We start from the raw sequence: 22,971 nt of genomic DNA, 5'->3' as shown, positions 1-22,971 counted from the left end.
AATGACAATATGATTACTTCACAATATGATCGCCAAACCCACTGGCTACAGGTTATCTACAAGTCTCTGCTAGGTAACGCCCTGTCTTATCTCAGCTCACTGGTCACCATAGCAGCACCCACTCGTAGCACGCGCTCCAGCAGGTATATCTCACTGGTCACCCCCAAAGCCAATTCCTCCTTTGGTCGTCTTTCCTTCCAGTTATCTGCTGCCCATGACTGGAACGAATTGCAAAAAATCTCTGAAGCTGGAGACTCACATCTCCCTCACTAGCTTTAAGCACCAGCTGTCAGAGCAGTTTACAGATCACTGCACCTGTACTTAGCCTATCTGTAACAGCCCATCTATCTACCTACCTCATCCCCATACTGTATTTATTTATTTATTTTGCTCCTTTGCAACACAGTATCTCTACCTGCACATTCATCTTCTGCCGATCTACCATTCCAATGTTTAATTGCTATATTGTAATTACTTCGCCACCATGGCCTATTTATTTCCTTAACTTACCTAATTTGCACTCACTGTATATAGACTTTTTGTTTTCTTTTGTTCTACTGTATTATTGTTTATACTGTATGTTTTGTTTATTCCATGTGTAACTCTGTGTTGTTGTATGTGTCGAATTGCTACACTTTATCTTGGCCAGGTCGCAGTTGCAAATGAGAACTTGTTCTCAACTAGCCCACCTGGTTAAATAAAGGTGAAATAAATAAATAAATAAAATTACATTTGACATGATCACTTAGTACTGACTTTTCAATATGACCCCACCTGGGATTTGAACTCACAACTTCTGGATTTTGGGTATTCAGGTTTTTTGGCTGCACCACAAAGTCTATCGTATTCTCAGAAGTTCCCTGCCACATTTCTCATCTATAACATCTTAACTCTATTTTCTTAAAACTGCATTGTTGGTTAAGGGCTTGTAAGTAAGCATTTCATGATTTTGATTTAACTTTTTATGGCTGCAGGGGCAGTATTGAGTAGCTTGGATGAAAAGGTGCCCATTGTAAATGGCCAGCTCCTCAGTCTCAGTTGCTAATATATGCATATTATTATTAGTATTGGATAGAAAACACTCTAAAGTTTCCAAAACTGTCAAAATATTGTCTGTGAGTATAACAGAACTGATATTGCAGCTGAAACCCTGAGGAAAATCAAAACAGGAAGTGGCTTTTATTTTGAAAACTCCATGTTCCATAGCCTCCCTTTGCTGGATTTAAAGGGATATGAACACGATTCCTTTTCCTATCGCTTCCTCAAGGTGTCAAGTCTTCAGACATAGTTTCAGGCTTTTATTTTGAAAAATGAGCCAGAACAAAAACATCGCGTCAAGTGGTCACATGAGTTTTGCTCGCGCGACAGAGTTTGGATAGGTATTGCTTTTCCCTCTCATACTGTGAAAGACATTTGCAGTTGATATATTATTGATTATATATTTTAAAAACAACCTGAGGATTGATTATAAAAAACATTTGACATGTTTCTGTGGACATAATGGAAACTGTTTGGAATTTGTCTGCGTTGTCATGACCGCTCTTTCCTGTGGATTTCTGAACATAACGCGCCAAACAAACTGAGGTATTTTGGATATAAAATAATCTTTATGGAACAAAAGGAACATTTGTTGTGTAACTGGGAGTTTCGTGAGTGAAAACATATGAAGATCATCAAAGGTAAACGATTAATTTAATTGCTTTTCTGATTTTCGCTACCTGATGCTAAGTGTACTTAATGTTTTGTCGTGCGATCGATAAACTTACACAAAAACGCTTGGATTGCTTTTGCTGTAAAGCATAATTTCAAAATCTGACACGACAGGTGGATTAACAAAAGGCTAAGCTGTGTTTTCCTATAATGCACTTGTGATTTCATGAATATAAATAATTTTAGTAGTAATATTTATTGAATGTAGCGCTATGCTATTCAGCGGTTGTTGATGACACTTATCCCGTTAGTGGGATTGCAGCCATAACAAGTTAATATATCTCTGCAATTAGCAAAAGAGTGCCATCTGCACTGCTATTTTAGTTATCAGTTAATCTGACTATTCTCTCATCATTGATTTAATTGACTTATTTCAGCAATTAGAGTTTTTTTGTTGTTGTAAAGTTGTCTAATGTTTGCGGGTCATATTATTCTGTGTTAATGTTACACCTTAATCACTATGATAAATATAATACTTTTCCTTGAGTGCATTTTCAGCACAACTGAAATGGACTTTGAAGTACAAAGTGTAGGAATGCAGCTGAAATCTGTCATTGACACAGACATGGAGGCGGAGCAGGAAGGTCGGAATGCCGTGAAGCAAGAGGTTGTGAGTACAAATCCTAGGTGAGGACATGTTGAATAATAATTAACACAGTTAATACATGAATAAATGAAATAAACATACTCAATGTAATCATATACTGTACATCAAAGTGTGTCAAATATGCATGTTGAAAACACTATGTTAAAAGCGCTGTTTGTGTGTCCCTAACATTACCAACAGGCAAAGAGCTGTGAATGGATCAGTGGTTCACCAATCAGCGCCTTGATGGGCTTGGCAACAGTAACAAGTGGTGATGTGTAATGAAACTAGGGTGCAAAAGTGCCCTGGGTTTAAAAAACTTTTTTTGGGGGGGGGGGGTTCTGTGACCATCAGATGACAAAAACCTCCAGAGGACCATGACACAACTTCCCAAGAACATCCTAAAAGTGTCCTGAAGGATGTACCCGGGAAGGGGGAGAAAAAACGTGAACTAGACAAAACCTCCAGGGGACCATGACACAACATCCAAAGAGAGGGATTCCTAAAGCCTAAAGTGAAGTCCTAACCCCGGGCCTCTAGAGCCCGAGCTAGCCCCATGTACCCCTGTACACACCTAGCCCCATGTACCCCTGTACACACCTAGCCCCATGTACCCCTGTACACACCTAGCCCCATGTACCCCTGTACACACCTAGCCCCATGTACCCCTGTGCACACCTAGCCCCATGTACCCCTGTGCACACCTAGCCCCATGTACCCCTGTGCACACCTAGCCCCATGTACCCCTGTGCACACCTAGCCCCATGTACCCCTGTGCACACCTAGCCCCATGTACCCCTGTACACACCTAGCCCCATGTACCCCTGTACACACCTAGCCCCATGTACCCCTGTACACACCTAGCCCCATGTACCCCTGTACACACCTAGCCCCATGTACCCCTGTGCACACCTAGCCCCATGTACCCCTGTGCACACCTAGCCCCATGTACCCCTGTGCACACCTAGCCCCATGTACCCCTGTACACACCTAGCCCCATGTACCCCTGTACACACCTAGCCCCATGTACCCCTGTACACACCTAGCCCCATGTACCCCTGTACACACCTAGCCCCATGTACCCCTGTGCACACCTAGCCCCATGTACCCCTGTGCACACCTAGCCCCATGTACCCCTGTGCACACCTAGCCCCATGTACCCCTGTACACACCTAGCCCCATGTACCCCTGTACACACCTAGCCCCATGTACCCCTGTACACACCTAGCCCCATGTACCCCTGTGACACACCTAGCCCCATGTACCCCTGTACACACCTAGCCCCATGTACCCCTGTACACACCTAGCCCCATGTACCCCTGTACACACCTAGCCCCATGTACCCCTGTACACACCTAGCCCCATGTACCCCTGTACACACCTAGCCCCATGTACCCCTGTGCACACCTAGCCCCATGTACCCCTGTACACACCTAGCCCCATGTACCCCTGTACACACCTAGCCCCATGTACCCCTGTACACACCACACCACACCTAACGGAACTAAGTGCTGATTGAGGCAGTAATCCTGATGAATCTGATGTTTTATGTATTGATTGATTTGACTCTTTTATCCACTTCTCCTCTTTAAGCAGCTGTGCATCTGGACTGATTAGCACCAGTCTGCTCTCTCCCAGGACTAGTACACAGAGCCACGCAGTGTGTGTGTGTGCCTGTCACCTGGGACTCAAGCCTCTGTGTGGGTGGTATGTTTGGATTTGGTTGGTGGTATGTACAGTAGGTGTGTGTGTGCTTGCGAGCGCACATACACACACAAGCAAGTGTAAAAACAGAAATGAAGGCAGAGCACTGGGAGAAATTAACAGTGGCGTTCTTCTCTCCTCATTCCTACTGATCACATTCCCTCAGACGAAATAACAACACAAACTCAACCAAGCAAATAAGACAAACCCCATACCACAGCGCTAATTGCGAACCTAATTATTGCACCGGCTGCGACTGGTGGCGTAATAAGCACGGTTCTGTCAAACACTGAGCATCTCTTCATCGCAAAGGAATCAAGGCGCATGGTAATTTGAACAAATATATTTTGTCTTCACTAAATAATATTAAAAACTGGAAATTAATTCTGATTTTGGCCGAGTGGTGTGTATTGATAAACAACAACAGTGGGTGCTTTGACGGAAACAGACATAAATAAAATGTTACTTTATGTGACTAAACAAGCAATGTAATAGTGTAGAGAATCATTGTACCATCTAAACCGCTGTGAAATATATTTTCAATAACCTAAAATATTGTATTTTCCCATTTAAGAATGGGAAGCATAGAAATAGCGCACATAGAACAGATCTACCGGTTCTTAGACTTGCTTTCAATAAGAATGACACATCTATGTCGATTTGGTCAGGTCGCCCAAAAAAGCTTTACTATTGAACTTAGATAAATGCAATACTAGTGTGGGGTTATAGGCAAAAAAAAGAACAGAAGAAAGAAAATATGTCCCTTTCATTGCCCTGGACCATTGGGATTTCATTAGACCAGAGGGAAAAGTACAACCAAGGACCTGATCGTGGACTCAGGAGGTTGAAAAGGTTTGGCATGGGCCCTCAAATCCTCAAAAACTTCTACAGCTGTACCACTGAGAGCATATAGACTGGCTGCATCACTGCATAGTATGGCAATAGAGGGTGGTGCGGACAGCCCCAGTACATCAATGGGGCCGAGCTACCTGCCACCCAGGACATCTATATCAGGCAGTTTGAAAGGAACGCCAGGAAAATCATTAAAGACTCCAACCACTCAAGCAAGCCATAGACTGTGCCCTCTGCTTCTGTACAGCAAGCGGTATGGGTGCATCAGGTCTGACACCAACAGGCTCCTGAACAGTTTCTATCCCCATAAGACTGCTAAATAGCTAACTATATAGCTAACAAAATGGCTACTCTGACTATCTGAGTTGACATTTGTATTTTACACTTATTTTGGCACTGTCTCTATGCACACAGGGCCCTACACACTACCAACACATTATCCAACACACATACAAACATTATTTGCTTACACACACATAATATACACATACATCTATACCAACTCCACACACACCCACTCAAAAACAATGTACACTGCTGCTACTCTGTTTATCATATACAGTAAAGTGCATTCGGAAAGTATTGAGATCACTTAACTTTTTCCACAATTTGTTACGTTAAAGCCTTATTCTAAAATGGATTAAATAAAACATTTTCCTAATCAATCGACACAGAATACCCCATACTGACAAAGCGAAAACAGGTTTTTAGATTTTTGGGGGGGCAAAAAAACAACACATACCTTCTTTACATAAGTATTCAGACCCTTTGGTATGACACTCGAAATTGAGCTCAGGTGCATCCTGTTTCCATTGATCATCCTTCAGATGTTTCTACAACTTGATTGGAGTCCATCTGTGGTAAATTAAACTGATTGGACATGATTTGGAAAGGCACACACCTGTCGATATAAAGTCCCACAGTTGAGTGTATGTCACAGCAAAAACCAAGCAATGAGGTCAAAGGAATTGTCCGTAGAGCTCTGAGACAGGCGTGTGTCGAGGTACAGATCTGGGAAAGGGTACCAAAACATTTCTGCAGAATTGAACGTCCCCAAAAACACGGCGGCCCCCATCATTCTTAAATTTAAGAAGTTTTGCACCACCAAGACTTCCTAGAGCTGGCCGCTTAGACAAAAATCAGAATTGAACAAGAACCCGAAGGTCAGTCTGAAAGAGCTCCAGAGTTCCTCTGTGGAGATGGGAGAACCTTCCAGTGGGATAACCATCTCTGCAGCACTCCACCAATCAGGCCTTTATGGTAGAGTGCCCAGACAGAAGCCACTCCTCAGTAAAAGGCACATGACAGACCGCTGGGAGTTTGCCAAAAGGCACCTAAAGGACTCTTAACATGATTCTCTGGTCTGATGAAACGAAGATTGAACTCTTTGGCCTGAATGCCATACGTCATGTCTGGTGGACACCAGGCACTGCTCATCACCTGGCCAATTCCATCCTTACGTTGAAGCATGGTGGTGGCAGCATCATGCTGTCGGGATGTTTTTCAGTGGCAGGGACTGGGACACTAGTCAGGAGAGGGAAAGATGAACGGAGCAAAGTACAGAGAGATCTTTGATGGAAGCCTGCTCCAGAGCGCTCAGGACCACAGACTGGGGAAAGGTTCAACTCCTAACAGGACAACAACCAAGACAATGCCGGAGTTGCTTCGGGACAAATCTCTGAATGTCCTTGAGTGGCCCAGCCAGAGCCTGGACTTGAACTCGATCTAACATATCTGGAGAGACATGAAAATAGCTGTGCAATGACGATCCCCATCCATCCTGACCGAGTTAGAGAGGATCTGCAGAGAGAATAATGGGAGAAACTCCCCAAATACAGGTGTGCCAAGCTTGTAGCGTCATAACCAAGAAGACAAGGCTGTAATCTCTGCCAAGGGCGCTTCAACAAAGTACTGATGGTCTCCCGAGTGGCGCAGCGGTCTAAGGCACTGCATTGCAGTGCTTAAGGCGTCACTACAGACCCAGGTACAATCCCAGGCTGTGTCACATGAGGCGGCACACGATTAGCCTAGCGTCATCCGGGTTAAGGGAGGGTTTGGCTGGCCGGGATATCCTTGTCCCATCACGCTCTAGCGTCCTCTTGTGGTGGGCCGGGCGCCTGCAAGCTGACTTCGGTCGCCGGACCGTTTTTGCTGGACCATTTTTGCTCCGACACATTGGTGCGGCTGGCTTCCAAGTTAACCGAGCAGTGTGTCAAGAAGCACTGTGGCTTGGCAGGGTTGTGTTTCGGAGGACGCATGGCTCTCGACCTTCACCTCTCCCGAGTCCGTAGGGGAGTTCCAACGATGGGACAAGACTTTAACTACCAATTGGATATCACAAAATTGGGGAGAAAAGCGGTAAAATAAAAAACTATTATACTTTTCTTTTTTAAGTACTGCTTTAAAAATACTAACCGAAATGTGATATTTCAGTTTTTTATTTTTTATTTGCAAAAATGTCTAATCACCTGTATTTGATTTGTCATGATGGGGTATTCTGTGTAGATTGGATGAGGGGATTTAATATAAATATAATACTTTTCCTTGAGTGCATTTTCAGCACAACTGAAATGGACTTTGAAGTACAAAGTGTAGGAATGCAGCTGAAATCTGTCATTGACACAGACATGGAGGCGGAGCAGGAAGGTCGGAATGCCGTGAAGCAAGAGGTTGTGAGTACAAATCCTAGGTGAGGACATGTTGAATAATAATTAACACAGTTAATACATGAATAAATGAAATAAACATACTCAATGTAATCATATACTGTACATCAAAGTGTGTCAAATATGCATGTTGAAAACACTATGTTAAAAGCGCTGTTTGTGTGTCCCTAACATTACCAACAGGCAAAGAGCTGTGAATGGATCAGTGGTTCACCAATCAGCGCCTTGATGGGCTTGGCAACAGTAACAAGTGGTGATGTGTAATGAAACTAGGGTGCAAAAGTGCCCTGGGTTTAAAAAACTTTTTTTTGGGGGGGGGGTTCTGTGACCATCAGATGACAAAAACCTCCAGAGGACCATGACACAACTTCCCAAGAACATCCTAAAAGTGTCCTGAAGGATGTACCCGGGAAGGGGGAGAAAAAACGTGAACTAGACAAAACCTCCAGGGGACCATGACACAACATCCAAAGAGAGGGATTCCTAAAGCCTAAAGTGAAGTCCTAACCCCGGGCCTCTAGAGCCCGAGCTAGCCCCATGTACCCCTGTACACACCTAGCCCCATGTACCCCTGTACACACCTAGCCCCATGTACCCCTGTACACACCTAGCCCCATGTACCCCTGTACACACCTAGCCCCATGTACCCCTGTGCACACCTAGCCCCATGTACCCCTGTGCACACCTAGCCCCATGTACCCCTGTGCACACCTAGCCCCATGTACCCCTGTGCACACCTAGCCCCATGTACCCCTGTGCACACCTAGCCCCATGTACCCCTGTACACACCTAGCCCCATGTACCCCTGTACACACCTAGCCCCATGTACCCCTGTACACACCTAGCCCCATGTACCCCTGTACACACCTAGCCCCATGTACCCCTGTGCACACCTAGCCCCATGTACCCCTGTGCACACCTAGCCCCATGTACCCCTGTGCACACCTAGCCCCATGTACCCCTGTACACACCTAGCCCCATGTACCCCTGTACACACCTAGCCCCATGTACCCCTGTACACACCTAGCCCCATGTACCCCTGTACACACCTAGCCCCATGTACCCCTGTGCACACCTAGCCCCATGTACCCCTGTGCACACCTAGCCCCATGTACCCCTGTGCACACCTAGCCCCATGTACCCCTGTACACACCTAGCCCCATGTACCCCTGTACACACCTAGCCCCATGTACCCCTGTACACACCTAGCCCCATGTACCCCTGTGCACACCTAGCCCCATGTACCCCTGTACACACCTAGCCCCATGTACCCCTGTACACACCTAGCCCCATGTACCCCTGTACACACCTAGCCCCATGTACCCCTGTACACACCTAGCCCCATGTACCCCTGTGCACACCTAGCCCCATGTACCCCTGTACACACCTAGCCCCATGTACCCCTGTACACACCTAGCCCCATGTACCCCTGTACACACCACACCACACCTAACGGAACTAAGTGCTGATTGAGGCAGTAATCCTGATGAATCTGATGTTTTATGTATTGATTGATTTGACTCTTTTATCCACTTCTCCTCTTTAAGCAGCTGTGCATCTGGACTGATTAGCACCAGTCTGCTCTCTCCCAGGACTAGTACACAGAGCCACGCAGTGTGTGTGTGTGCCTGTCACCTGGGACTCAAGCCTCTGTGTGGGTGGTATGTTTGGATTTGGTTGGTGGTATGTACAGTAGGTGTGTGTGTGCTTGCGAGCGCACATACACACACAAGCAAGTGTAAAAACAGAAATGAAGGCAGAGCACTGGGAGAAATTAACAGTGGCGTTCTTCTCTCCTCATTCCTACTGATCACATTCCCTCAGACGAAATAACAACACAAACTCAACCAAGCAAATAAGACAAACCCCATACCACAGCGCTAATTGCGAACCTAATTATTGCACCGGCTGCGACTGGTGGCGTAATAAGCACGGTTCTGTCAAACACTGAGCATCTCTTCATCGCAAAGGAATCAAGGCGCATGGTAATTTGAACAAATATATTTTGTCTTCACTAAATAATATTAAAAACTGGAAATTAATTCTGATTTTGGCCGAGTGGTGTGTATTGATAAACAACAACAGTGGGTGCTTTGACGGAAACAGACATAAATAAAATGTTACTTTATGTGACTAAACAAGCAATGTAATAGTGTAGAGAATCATTGTACCATCTAAACCGCTGTGAAATATATTTTCAATAACCTAAAATATTGTATTTTCCCATTTAAGAATGGGAAGCATAGAAATAGCGCACATAGAACAGATCTACCGGTTCTTAGACTTGCTTTCAATAAGAATGACACATCTATGTCGATTTGGTCAGGTCGCCCAAAAAAGCTTTACTATTGAACTTAGATAAATGCAATACTAGTGTGGGGTTATAGGCAAAAAAAAGAACAGAAGAAAGAAAATATGTCCCTTTCATTGCCCTGGACCATTGGGATTTCATTAGACCAGAGGGAAAAGTACAACCAAGGACCTGATCGTGGACTCAGGAGGTTGAAAAGGTTTGGCATGGGCCCTCAAATCCTCAAAAACTTCTACAGCTGTACCACTGAGAGCATATAGACTGGCTGCATCACTGCATAGTATGGCAATAGAGGGTGGTGCGGACAGCCCCAGTACATCAATGGGGCCGAGCTACCTGCCACCCAGGACATCTATATCAGGCAGTTTGAAAGGAACGCCAGGAAAATCATTAAAGACTCCAACCACTCAAGCAAGCCATAGACTGTGCCCTCTGCTTCTGTACAGCAAGCGGTATGGGTGCATCAGGTCTGACACCAACAGGCTCCTGAACAGTTTCTATCCCCATAAGACTGCTAAATAGCTAACTATATAGCTAACAAAATGGCTACTCTGACTATCTGAGTTGACATTTGTATTTTACACTTATTTTGGCACTGTCTCTATGCACACAGGGCCCTACACACTACCAACACATTATCCAACACACATACAAACATTATTTGCTTACACACACATAATATACACATACATCTATACCAACTCCACACACACCCACTCAAAAACAATGTACACTGCTGCTACTCTGTTTATCATATACAGTAAAGTGCATTCGGAAAGTATTGAGATCACTTAACTTTTTCCACAATTTGTTACGTTAAAGCCTTATTCTAAAATGGATTAAATAAAACATTTTCCTAATCAATCGACACAGAATACCCCATACTGACAAAGCGAAAACAGGTTTTTAGATTTTTGGGGGGGCAAAAAAACAACACATACCTTCTTTACATAAGTATTCAGACCCTTTGGTATGACACTCGAAATTGAGCTCAGGTGCATCCTGTTTCCATTGATCATCCTTCAGATGTTTCTACAACTTGATTGGAGTCCATCTGTGGTAAATTAAACTGATTGGACATGATTTGGAAAGGCACACACCTGTCGATATAAAGTCCCACAGTTGAGTGTATGTCACAGCAAAAACCAAGCAATGAGGTCAAAGGAATTGTCCGTAGAGCTCTGAGACAGGCGTGTGTCGAGGTACAGATCTGGGAAAGGGTACCAAAACATTTCTGCAGAATTGAACGTCCCCAAAAACACGGCGGCCCCCATCATTCTTAAATTTAAGAAGTTTTGCACCACCAAGACTTCCTAGAGCTGGCCGCTTAGACAAAAATCAGAATTGAACAAGAACCCGAAGGTCAGTCTGAAAGAGCTCCAGAGTTCCTCTGTGGAGATGGGAGAACCTTCCAGTGGGATAACCATCTCTGCAGCACTCCACCAATCAGGCCTTTATGGTAGAGTGCCCAGACAGAAGCCACTCCTCAGTAAAAGGCACATGACAGACCGCTGGGAGTTTGCCAAAAGGCACCTAAAGGACTCTTAACATGATTCTCTGGTCTGATGAAACGAAGATTGAACTCTTTGGCCTGAATGCCATACGTCATGTCTGGTGGACACCAGGCACTGCTCATCACCTGGCCAATTCCATCCTTACGTTGAAGCATGGTGGTGGCAGCATCATGCTGTCGGGATGTTTTTCAGTGGCAGGGACTGGGACACTAGTCAGGAGAGGGAAAGATGAACGGAGCAAAGTACAGAGAGATCTTTGATGGAAGCCTGCTCCAGAGCGCTCAGGACCACAGACTGGGGAAAGGTTCAACTCCTAACAGGACAACAACCAAGACAATGCCGGAGTTGCTTCGGGACAAATCTCTGAATGTCCTTGAGTGGCCCAGCCAGAGCCTGGACTTGAACTCGATCTAACATATCTGGAGAGACATGAAAATAGCTGTGCAATGACGATCCCCATCCATCCTGACCGAGTTAGAGAGGATCTGCAGAGAGAATAATGGGAGAAACTCCCCAAATACAGGTGTGCCAAGCTTGTAGCGTCATAACCAAGAAGACAAGGCTGTAATCTCTGCCAAGGGCGCTTCAACAAAGTACTGATGGTCTCCCGAGTGGCGCAGCGGTCTAAGGCACTGCATTGCAGTGCTTAAGGCGTCACTACAGACCCAGGTACAATCCCAGGCTGTGTCACATGAGGCGGCACACGATTAGCCTAGCGTCATCCGGGTTAAGGGAGGGTTTGGCTGGCCGGGATATCCTTGTCCCATCACGCTCTAGCGTCCTCTTGTGGTGGGCCGGGCGCCTGCAAGCTGACTTCGGTCGCCGGACCGTTTTTGCTGGACCATTTTTGCTCCGACACATTGGTGCGGCTGGCTTCCAAGTTAACCGAGCAGTGTGTCAAGAAGCACTGTGGCTTGGCAGGGTTGTGTTTCGGAGGACGCATGGCTCTCGACCTTCACCTCTCCCGAGTCCGTAGGGGAGTTCCAACGATGGGACAAGACTTTAACTACCAATTGGATATCACAAAATTGGGGAGAAAAGCGGTAAAATAAAAAACTATTATACTTTTCTTTTTTAAGTACTGCTTTAAAAATACTAACCGAAATGTGATATTTCAGTTTTTTATTTTTTATTTGCAAAAATGTCTAATCACCTGTATTTGATTTGTCATGATGGGGTATTCTGTGTAGATTGGATGAGGGGATTTAAAAAAAATCCATTTTAGAATAAGGCTGTAATGTAACAAAATGTGTAAAAAGTGGAGGGGTCTGAATACTTTCCGAACACCTTGAATCCTGATGGCTAGTCACCTCTCCCCAATATATATCTACCTCTATCGATCCAGTATCCCTGCACATTCTAAATATGGTACTGGAACTGAACCTGTCACGAGCCTGCAGGCGGGACGGTTGCCTGCAGGCTCGTCAGTTGAACGGTGTTTCCTCCAACATGTTAAGAAGCGCGGCTTGGCGGGTCATACTTCGGAGGACGCATGACTCGACCTTCGCCTACCGAGCCTGTTGGGGAGTTGTAGCGATGACACAAGATCGTAATCACGAAATTGGGGACAAAAAGGGGGTACAAATGACCCCCCCCAAAAAACGCTTGTAAATTGAAAGGTGCTTAGACCAGAGGGGAAAAGTCCTTGTAACAGAGTGCTAAATTCCCTAGAACAGAGGGGGAAAGTCCTATGACCAGAAGGGGAAAAGTCCTTAGATCAGAGGGGGAAATGGTTTATATCAAAGGGCAAAAGTCCTTGTAACAACAGAGGGGGGAAAGTCCTTATAACAGAAGGAAAAAGTGAATGCATGTGCATTGCAGCTTATTAAGACTCCGTATACAACTTCCTGTCACTTCGCGCATAAAAAAAACAACTGATGACTGTTGGAGTTAAAAAGGACGTACATTAATCTTTTCTTTCATTGTGGAGAGTCTCTTCAGATTCACTCTAAAGCAGGGATGGGAAACTCCAGGCCTCAGGGGCCCGAGTGGTCTCACACCTATTCCCCGTCCCTAGCAAAACACAGCTGATTAAACTAATGTCATTCTAAACTGAAGATCATGATTAGTTGATTATTGGAGTCAGGTGTGTTAGCTGGGGCTGGGTCAAAAGTGTGACACCAATCAGGTCCCAGAGGACTGGAGTTGCCCATCCCTGCTCTAAAGCAAGCGAACAAGGACTACACACATTCAAGATATGGCTTCCTATAGTGGTCCTCTAGCCCCAGCCCTTGCTAGACCTGGATGTGTTTTTGGCAGTGTTTAGAAGAAGATTGTGGTTGGTTTGGTGTACCATCTAAAGTCTCTCATAGGGCCTGATCAGAGTGGAGCCTCCATACATAGCCCAGAAGAAAATAAAGAGCTGAAGAAACAAGAGTTTAAAGGGATACTTTGGGATTTTGTCAAACAGGCCCTTTATCTACTTCCCCAGAGTCAGATGAACATGTGGATACCATTTTGATGTTTCTGCGTGCAGTGACTGGATGTCTATGGCTATCTTCTAGCATTTCACACATACCTTTTAGAGAACTTATTGTATTACCTGTTAAATAAAATATCTTTCTCTCAGCAATTGTATTAGTATAAAATAATCAAATGTTTCCATTTTTTTTTTTGCATACAATATAGCTCACTATTTGTATGATTTATTTTATATAGTCTTTTTTGGTCATCTATATCGAGGGTGCCAATAATTTTGGACCTGACTGTATCTGGTCTTCTCTTACCAGTGATACATCTTGAGAGGGTGATAAATTGTTGTTTATGGGGGTACATTTACAGGGGGGTGCTAAAGGGGGGGGGGGGGGTACAACACCAAACGCCCACCCCCTCACCAGGGGGACAGGATTTTATTCACGGCCCTCTGTCCCGAATCGTAATCAGATACTTCCACACACCCCAGGTTTCCTGACGACTGGAGCGCAAATTACTGATGTGCATAAACACCCACCATAAATAAGCCACACACATTCAATATTCACATATTCAAATATCCCTCAGGAAATGGGAGTGAAATACAGCTGTACACATACAAACGGAGCACACGTGTGTGTGTGTGTGATGTTTAGTGCCTTAAAAACCAGGCTCTGGTATTAGGAAAACAACCTCTAACTCAATGTCAACAAAACAAAGGAGATGATCGTGGACTTCAGGAAACAGCAGAGGGAGCACACTTTTACAGATGCACAATCGAAAGCATTCTGTCGGGCTGTATCACAGCCTGGTACGGCAACTGCACCGCCCTCAACCGCAAGGCTCTCCAGAGGGTGGTGAGGTCTGCACAACGCATCACCGGGGGAAAACTATCTGCCCTCCAGGACACCTACAGCACCCGATGTCACAGAAAGGCCAAAAAGATCATCAAGGACATCAACCACAGAGCCACTGCCTGTTCACACCGCTACCATCCAGAAGGCGAGGTCAGTACAGGTGCATCAAAGTGAGGACCGAGAGACTGAAAAACAGCTTCTATCTCAAGGCCATCAGACTGGTAAACAGCCATCACTAACTCAGAGGCTGCTGCCTACATTGAGACCCAATCACTGTCCACTTTAATAAAGGGATCACTAGTCACTTTATATAATGCACTCTAAAATAATGGCACTTTAATATGTTTACATATCGTACATTACTCATGTATATACAGTATTTTATACCATCTATTGCACCTTGCCTATGCCGCTCATCCATATACTTACATGTACATATTCTCATTCACCCTTTTAGATTTGTGTGTATTAGGTAGTTGTTGGGGAATTGTTAGATGACTTGTTTGATATTATTGTTAGATATTACTGCACTGTCAGAACTTGAAGCACAAGCATTTCGCTACACTCGTATTAACATCTAACCATGTGTATGTGACAAATAAAATGTGATTTTATTGGATTTAAAAAGTAAACACAAACACTGTAGCATTGCTGTAATTTGTTCACACACAAACTGTTTGTATGGTCAACTCCAAACACACACACCCCATCCCACACCCAAATACATCCCTGTTCTCTTGGGGGTTAGGTCCAGTGCATCATGGCCTCTGACCTCTGGGTCAGGGTCAAGAGGGCGTCTGACTGACCGACTGCTCAAAGACATGCCCCCCCTACACCTCTAAAGCCAGATTATCCTCCGGCGTCTGGGGCTGGACTGACGTCCCACTGTGCTCCTACTGTGGTCTCATTGTGGTCCCCATTGTGGTCAATAAGCCGTTAGAGCTCTTCAAAGTAATGCCGTCGTATGGGCAGCCACTCTGGTGGTCTAACCTAAGATAAAAGATACAGTTGGCGTGCATGCGTGTGTGCGTGTGTGTATATGTATGCCTTCGTGAGTGCACATGCGTGACATAGCGTTGCCTCTTGAAAACAGAGAGACCAGTGAAGTCAATGCAGCCCCATCCAGCCATATAGCAGAGTTCTTTCCAGCCAAGCCAACCAGAGACCTCGTCTTTACATTAGGAATATATAGCTAGCTACCTCCTGTTTACCTAAATGCAAAAGTGCCAACACAGAGGCTGCATCCCCAATTGACCCTATTCCCATTATAATGCCCTGCTTTGCACTGCTTTTGACTAGGGCCCATGGGGAATCCCTGGTCAAAAGCAGTGCACTATAAAGGGAATAAGGTGCCATTTGGGACACAGCCATATTGATTCCTGCTGTTTATGCATGTAATCTTCTTTTGAATAATTCACACAGTCCTTTGATAGAGTAGTAAATCAATTACTTTCTCCCTGCCTGCGCCCTCCCACCCCACCCACCCGCGCGTCTTTCTCTCAGCTACTCCTCCCGTTCAGTCAGAGGAGCGGGACTCATAACTTCTCACGTCAGAGGGTAAGAGGCAGAGGCGGGTGACGGAGGACAGAGGGCATTACCGATGAAGTCAACAAACTCTTGTTGAAGTTTTTACTCCACCACCCTCTCTAGTCTACACTCTGTTACGTGGTATCAGGGTGTTGCCAACTGCTCTCTTGCGCCATCTCCATCTCTCTTGCTTCCTCTTTTCTTCTCCAACTCCCTCTTTCTCTCTTATTCTTTCCTTCCCTCCATCCCACTCCCTCTCTGTCTCAAAGATCTCTCCCTCCTTCCTTCTCTCTCAAGTGAGCTGGCATCCTCATCTGGTTGGGAGGACCATGAGGACAGAGGTAAGTGGATTCGAATCCGACCCACTTCCCTTCGGACTCCAAATGCTTCTACCTTTCCTGTCTCCTCTTCACTATCCTATCTCATAAACCATTAAAATAATAATAATAATAATAATAATGAGGGAATATGTGAAATAGCACGGCTTAATTTGGTGTAATTCGCAAAGCTGCTAAAGGTTGTTTGCTTCCCAAGATCACCTGTAAATCAGAAAATCGAACTTTGTGGTCCAGGGTGTCGTTGAGAACAAAAACATTAGCGTTTCATATGGTTCCCTAAAAGGAGCGGGGCGGTGGTTTAGTATGCAGGGAGCATGGCTACGCTAGGCTAAGGGAGGTGACTCTGAACTGGCTCTACATCAAGAGTATCATCACCCCCTTTGACCTCTCTCTATTATTCATCCCTTTATCCTAAGGAAAAGCGAGAGAAAAAAAAGGCACCTGGAATCTGCTGTTCGTTCCCACCCAAAAAGGAGGTGATGGAAAACCTTTTCACTTTGTTGCATGGCACTCTGACCCCGGTATTACAGAGAGAACAGAAGAATCTGGGAGATGTTGGACATAACATTTTCAGAACCGTCCCTGGGGTCTTTTTCAGGGGGCCCAAGTGATGTGCCGGAGCGGCCCCGAGTATAGACTTCATATGTGTGTGTGTGTGTGTGTGTGTGTGTGTGTGTGTGTGTGTGTGTGTGTGTGTGTGTGTGTGTGTGTGTGTGTGTGTGTGTGTGTGTGTGTGTGTGTGTGTGTGAGAGAGAGAGAGCCGAGCTACAGTACCAGTCAAAAATGTGATTAATTCCAGGGTTTTTCTTTATTTTTTATATTTTCTACATTGTAGAATAATAATGAAGACATCAAAACGATGAAATATGATATTATATGGAATAATGTAGTAACCATAAAAGTGTTAATCAAAACAAAATATATTTTAGATTCTTCAAAGCAGCTACCCTTTGCCTTGATGACAACTTTGCACACACTTGGCATTCTCTCAACCAGCTTCATGAGGAATGTTTTTCCAACAGTCTTGAAGGAGTTCCCACACATGCTAAGCACTTGTTGGCTGCTTTTACTTCACTCTGCGGTCCAACTCATCCCAAACCATCTCAATTGGGTTGAGGTCGGGTGATTGTGGAGGCCAGGCCATCTGATGCAGCACTCCATCACTCTCCTTCTTGGTCAAATAGCCCTTAAACACCCCAGAGGGGTGTTGGGTCATTGTCCTGTTGAAAGAAAAATGATGGGACTAGATGGGATGGCATATCGCTGCAGAATGCTGTGGTAGCCATGCTGATTAAGTGTGCCTTGAATTCTAAATAAATCATCAAAGCACCCCCAGCAAAGCACCCAAACACCATCACACCTCCTCCTCCATGCTTCACGGTGGGAACCACACACACGGAGATAATCCGTCTCACAAAGACGGAACCAAAAATCTCAAATTTGTACCTGTGAGACCAAAGGACAGATTTCCACTGGTCTAATGTCCATTGCTCGTGTTTCTTGGCTCAAGCCAGTCTCTTCTTCTTATTGGTGTCCTTTAGTAGTGGTGTCTTTGCAGCAATTCAACCATGAAGGCCTGATTCACGCAGTCTCCTCTGAACAGTTGATGTTGAGATGTGTCTGTCACTTGAACTCTGTGAAACATTTATTTGGGCTGCAATTTCTGAGGCTGGTGGTCCTCATGAGAGCCAGTTTCATCATAACAATTTTTTGTACTATTTTTTATTTAACCTTAATTTAACTAGGCAAGTCAGTTAAGAACAAATTCTAATTTACAATGACGGCCTACCGGGGAACAGTGGGTTAACTGCCTTGTTCAGGGGCAGAACAACAGATTTTTACCTTGTCAGCTCGGGGGTTCGATCCAGCAACCATTTGGTTACTGGCCCAATGCTCTAACCACAAGCCTACCTGCCGCCCCGATTGATGGTTTTTGCAACTGCACTTGAAAAAACTTTCAAAGTTATTGAAAATGTCAGGATATACTGACCCTCATGTCTTAAAGTAATACTGGACTGTCATTTCTCTTTGCTTATTTGAGCTGTTCTTGCTATAATATGGACTTGGTCTTTTACCAAAAATTCTGTATACCACCCCTACCTAGTCACAACATAACTGATTGGTTCAAACTTAAGAAGGAAAGAAACTCCACAAATTAACTTTTAAAAACACACACCTGTTAATTGAAATGCATTCCAGGTGACTACCTCATGATGGTGGTTGAGAGAATGCCAAGAGTGTGCAAAGCTGTCAAGGCAAAGGGTGGCTACTTTGAATCATCTGAAATATCAAATATATTTTGATTTGTTTAACACTTTTTTGGTTACTACATGATTCCATTTGTGTTATTTCATAGTGTTGATGTCTTCACTATTATTAAATGAAATAGTAAGTGCCCAAGTGATATGAAAAATCGACCAGAGGTCCTGTGGGAGTGACGTATTCAAAAGTCCATTCTGACGCATGTTCATTTGGGATGCAGATATCAAAGATGGTGAACGGGATAGTGGTGAGGGAGGAGGAATGAGAACGTACCAGATGTTCTCATGCTGCTTTGATGGCGCTGTCCCTGCAACACAAGAACACATTTCCTCCTCGTTAAATAAAGTGGGAGCTACGACTCCTTAAATAAACAATGGTCCGCACAAAAGCCACACACACACACAGAGCGAGAGAGAGTCACACAGACAACACACACACACCTCACTGCATTCCCCTAAGCCTCTCTCTATCCCGGGAATAACCTTTATAATTGCTGTTTATCAAGGGGTGTTGTTCATTTGGTGTTTCAAAGGGAGAAGCATTTCTGAAGAGGCCTGTCTTCCTCTTTCAGGGCCGGATGATGATACCATTATGAAACCCATCGGTCCGTCCCGTCCGTCCGTGTGTGTATTCTGAAGGTATAGTAATTGGTGTACAAGATAATGTTGGTTACAGCTAACCTAAATTCGGCTACATGACTTCCATTAAATAGTTCCTTTCCCCTGATGCCATCTGTTTGTGAACATTTACAGTGAAGGTACAGCAAACATATTTTACATTTAGGCTACATTTGAATCATTTAGCAGACGCTACTCTCCAGAGCGACTTCAGTGCAATCGATTTAAGACAGCTATGTGAGACAACCACATATCACAGTCACAAGTAAGATCTTTCCTCAATAAAGCAGCAAAATCAGTGCTAGTAAGACAAGTGCACAAGAAAGGCAAGCACAAGTTAGAAAACACCCTGCATCCAGTCAGAGAGGAAGAGTTGAAGGGAGAGGTTTCAAAATCTGTCCACAAAGTGAGGAATTTTTGTATGGTCAATGAGAGTGTCGAATTTGATCCAGTTAACCCAGTGCCGCTCCCAGTTCACTATCCATCTTACTGGGATGCACAGAAGAATGCAGCTTGTGTCCCAAAATGGCACCCTATTCCCTTTAAAGTGCACTACTTTTGATTGGATCCCTACGGCTTTCCCTATGGGCCCTGGACAAAAGTAGTGCACTATAAAGGGATAAGGGTGCCATTTGGGATGCATTCATAGGCTACCTGATCAAAATTGGTCTTGATTGCATCAAAAACGGGCTTTGCTTAATCAAAAGAGAATAAGAACATACACACAGAAAAGGAATTGGCTTAATTGTTAACCTTACACAGACAGACAGGCTGATGAGATGTGTATGTATGTGTGTGTGTGCGTGTGTGTTGCCCTGACGTTTCCTGAACTTTGACTTGCTAATAACCCTACAAACTACAGAGAGGGAAACGGTGTGCTAATTACCAGGGAATAATTAATAAAACATGTATGTATTATTATGATCAGTGCAGCAGCATCCACAGAATGGAGAGAGGAGGAAGGGGGGGAGGGGGTAGTCGGTTTAAAAAGAGCAAATTGGCAGTAAATAATAGATGCATTTTTGGCACATTTCAAAATTGTTGCAGAGGAAATCAAAAGATAAAGAGAAAGCAAACAGTTCCCCCTTCCCTCTCCTCCCCCGCACTGCCCCCCTCTCTCCTGACAACCCATACGCTGACCATGGCAGGCCTTTCAGTGTGTGTGTGTGTGTGTGTGTGTGTATGTGTGTGTGTGTGTGTGTGAGAGAGAAAAATAGAGAGAGAGACAGAGAGTACACAGTGGCAGAATACGTGACCACTATGACTGACTCAAACTTAAGGAAAGCTTTGACTATGTACAGACTATTGAGAAAGGCCGCCGTCATGTTTACTGTTCATTTTTTTTTATTGTTGATTTCACTTTTGTTTATTATCAATTTAACTTGCTTTGTCAACGTAAACATATGTTTCCCATGCCAATAAAGCTCTTAAATTGAATTGAGAGAAAAAGAAGCGAGAGACAGGGAGAGGCTTATCGACAGACTTCAGCCCCTAATGTAGCCAGCAGCATCACAGTGTAAATCTACACCATCTCTAAAATTACCACTAGCCGCCTTGGCAGAGAAACTCAATTAAATCTCTCCTCTCTCTCTCTCTCTGCCAGCCTGTTGCCCCTCCTCTCCCATATATCTGTCCCTAACCCCCTTTCTCCTAATTGTCACAATGGTACCCCGATACCACCCCCCACCCTACCATAAATCCATCTCCAGCCCAAAACAAAAGAGAGTTGCTAATGGCAGCGCATTTCAGAGGAACCCTTTTGACTGCTGCACTCCTGGGTGTGAGGGCAAGACTCAACAGCACCAAGTGGCCCAAAGCTAATCTGCGATTTCTCATCTCCGCCACAACAAAAAGACAAAGCGAGGAATTGAGTCAAGTTGTTCATTACCGCATCAATCACTGGGTGAGTCTGTATGTGACCACTTAAGAAAAAAAAATGTCATCTAGTTTTAATTACATTGTCCATAACACACCACCCGCATTTATTATACATGAGCTGCCAGAGAGGAAAGAAACAGGGAGACATTTGTTACCGTGGCGACAGCGCGCTGTTATCTAACGAAGCGCAATTAGCGGGAAACAATTTCACATGGAGCTGGAGCAAGAGCTGGGGCTGCAGTCAAATCATGCTCCCTTACTCTCTTCCGATTTGTGCTCTCGCCTCGCTCTCCCCCCCCCCCCCCGCATACCTCTCTCTGTCTATCTATCTATCTACTGTATCTCTCTAGGCACTCTCTCCCTCTCCCTCCCCCTCCCCCTCAATGGCTAGTCCTGTCATGACTTCATCAATAACCCCCGACCTCTCCGGTCCCCTATCCAGCCCTCTCTGTCCATCCCAGGACCGAAGGGACAGCTCATTCCATTAGAGGCCTCTAGGCCACAGGGACACACAAGACAGGAGGACCATGTTATTGGCAAATGAATACAGAACAAGCAGCACACAGAGAGAGGAGGACTCACAAAGGCCCCTTTAACACTCGCTCCTCTCTTTTTCTAAAACATCATATTCTCTCCCTCTCTTATCAGGTCTTCAGGGACTCCTGCTCTTTTTCCCTTTTCTTCCATCGCCAGTCTGTCCGTCCACCCCTCTCTCGCTCCCTCTGCCTTCAACATTGATTTCTGAATTAGGCCTGCAATATTAAATAATTAATATACTTGCCATGATTGATGTTTTGCATTAGCCCAATATTAGGTTATCAATCAACATCCACTTGGTTTAATGTAATAATATTGAAAAAGTGTCAGGGGCTGTTCATCCAATTTGTATTTGAGGCAGTGCAGATAGTAATGTCGGTGTAACACAAGGCCGCCGAGATGGAAGTGGCTGGTTCGACATCCATAGGGGGCAGATTAGAGGGGGAGAAAAAGAGGGAGGGAGAGAGAGAGAGAGAGTGAGATAGTGGGAAGAAAGAGACAGACGAGGAGGAGAGGGAAAGGGAGACAGAGAGGAGAGAGAGAAAAAAATCAAGAGAGTGAGAAAGACATAGGGGGGAGGGGGGAGGGGGGGGGGGGTAGGAGTTGGCACTGTGGACTCCACCCCGCACAAGCTCTGACTGTCTCTAATGTTTAATAGTGGTTTGTTGAATGCTCTTTTATTAACGATCAGGGAGACATAGCGTAGGAGTGACCTAGTGACATCACTTCTCCTTTAGGTATCTTTATAAAACCGATCAGTTTACAGCCACACTACCTTAACACACACACACAGTGTGACATACTAAGATTGCAAATTCCGGTAACTTTGCCAAAAGTCACAGGTTTTTCAGAAATACCAGTTATTACATTATTTCTGGGAAAGTTAACGGAATTTTGCAACGCCATAAGATAATAATAACCTCTTCATTAATAGATGCTTATTTCATTAAATAGCTTATTTAAGAGCCAGCAAAAGTATAAACACAACATGCAACAATTTCAAAGATTTTACTGAGTTACCATTCATATGAGGAAATCAGTCAATTGAAATACATTCATTAGGTCCTAATACCTGGATTTCAAATGACTGGTCACAGAATCCTTAAAAAAAATGTTTGATCTTAAAATGAAAATTGGATCTGAAAACCAGTCAGTATCTGGTGGGACCACCATTTGCCTCATGCAGCGCCACACATCTCC

General features: G+C 44.6%; 1 long non-coding RNA gene across 3 annotated transcripts in view; it reads right to left on the bottom strand.

Moving 5' to 3' along the window:
* The window catches only part of LOC116353612 (uncharacterized), a 206,662-nt gene that overhangs the window by 107,043 nt on the left and 76,648 nt on the right, over positions 1-22,971 (bottom strand). Inside the window, exon 5 of one of the 3 annotated variants that reach the window (XR_004203076.1) lies at positions 19,013-19,046. The exons of 1 other annotated variant lie outside the window; for it this stretch is intronic. This is a non-coding gene — a long non-coding RNA (uncharacterized LOC116353612). Of the gene's footprint in view, positions 1-18,761; positions 19,047-22,971 lie in introns of those variants that run through there. One more of the 3 variants, XR_004203075.1, reaches the window with a different exon arrangement.

The sequence above is a fragment of the Oncorhynchus kisutch genome, linkage group LG15 (assembly GCF_002021735.2).
Source record: "Oncorhynchus kisutch isolate 150728-3 linkage group LG15, Okis_V2, whole genome shotgun sequence".
NCBI classification, from domain to species: domain Eukaryota; kingdom Metazoa; phylum Chordata; class Actinopteri; order Salmoniformes; family Salmonidae; genus Oncorhynchus; species Oncorhynchus kisutch.
The sequence above is the reverse complement of the archived record's forward strand: the minus strand, read 5'-3'. Positions and strand labels throughout refer to the sequence as shown.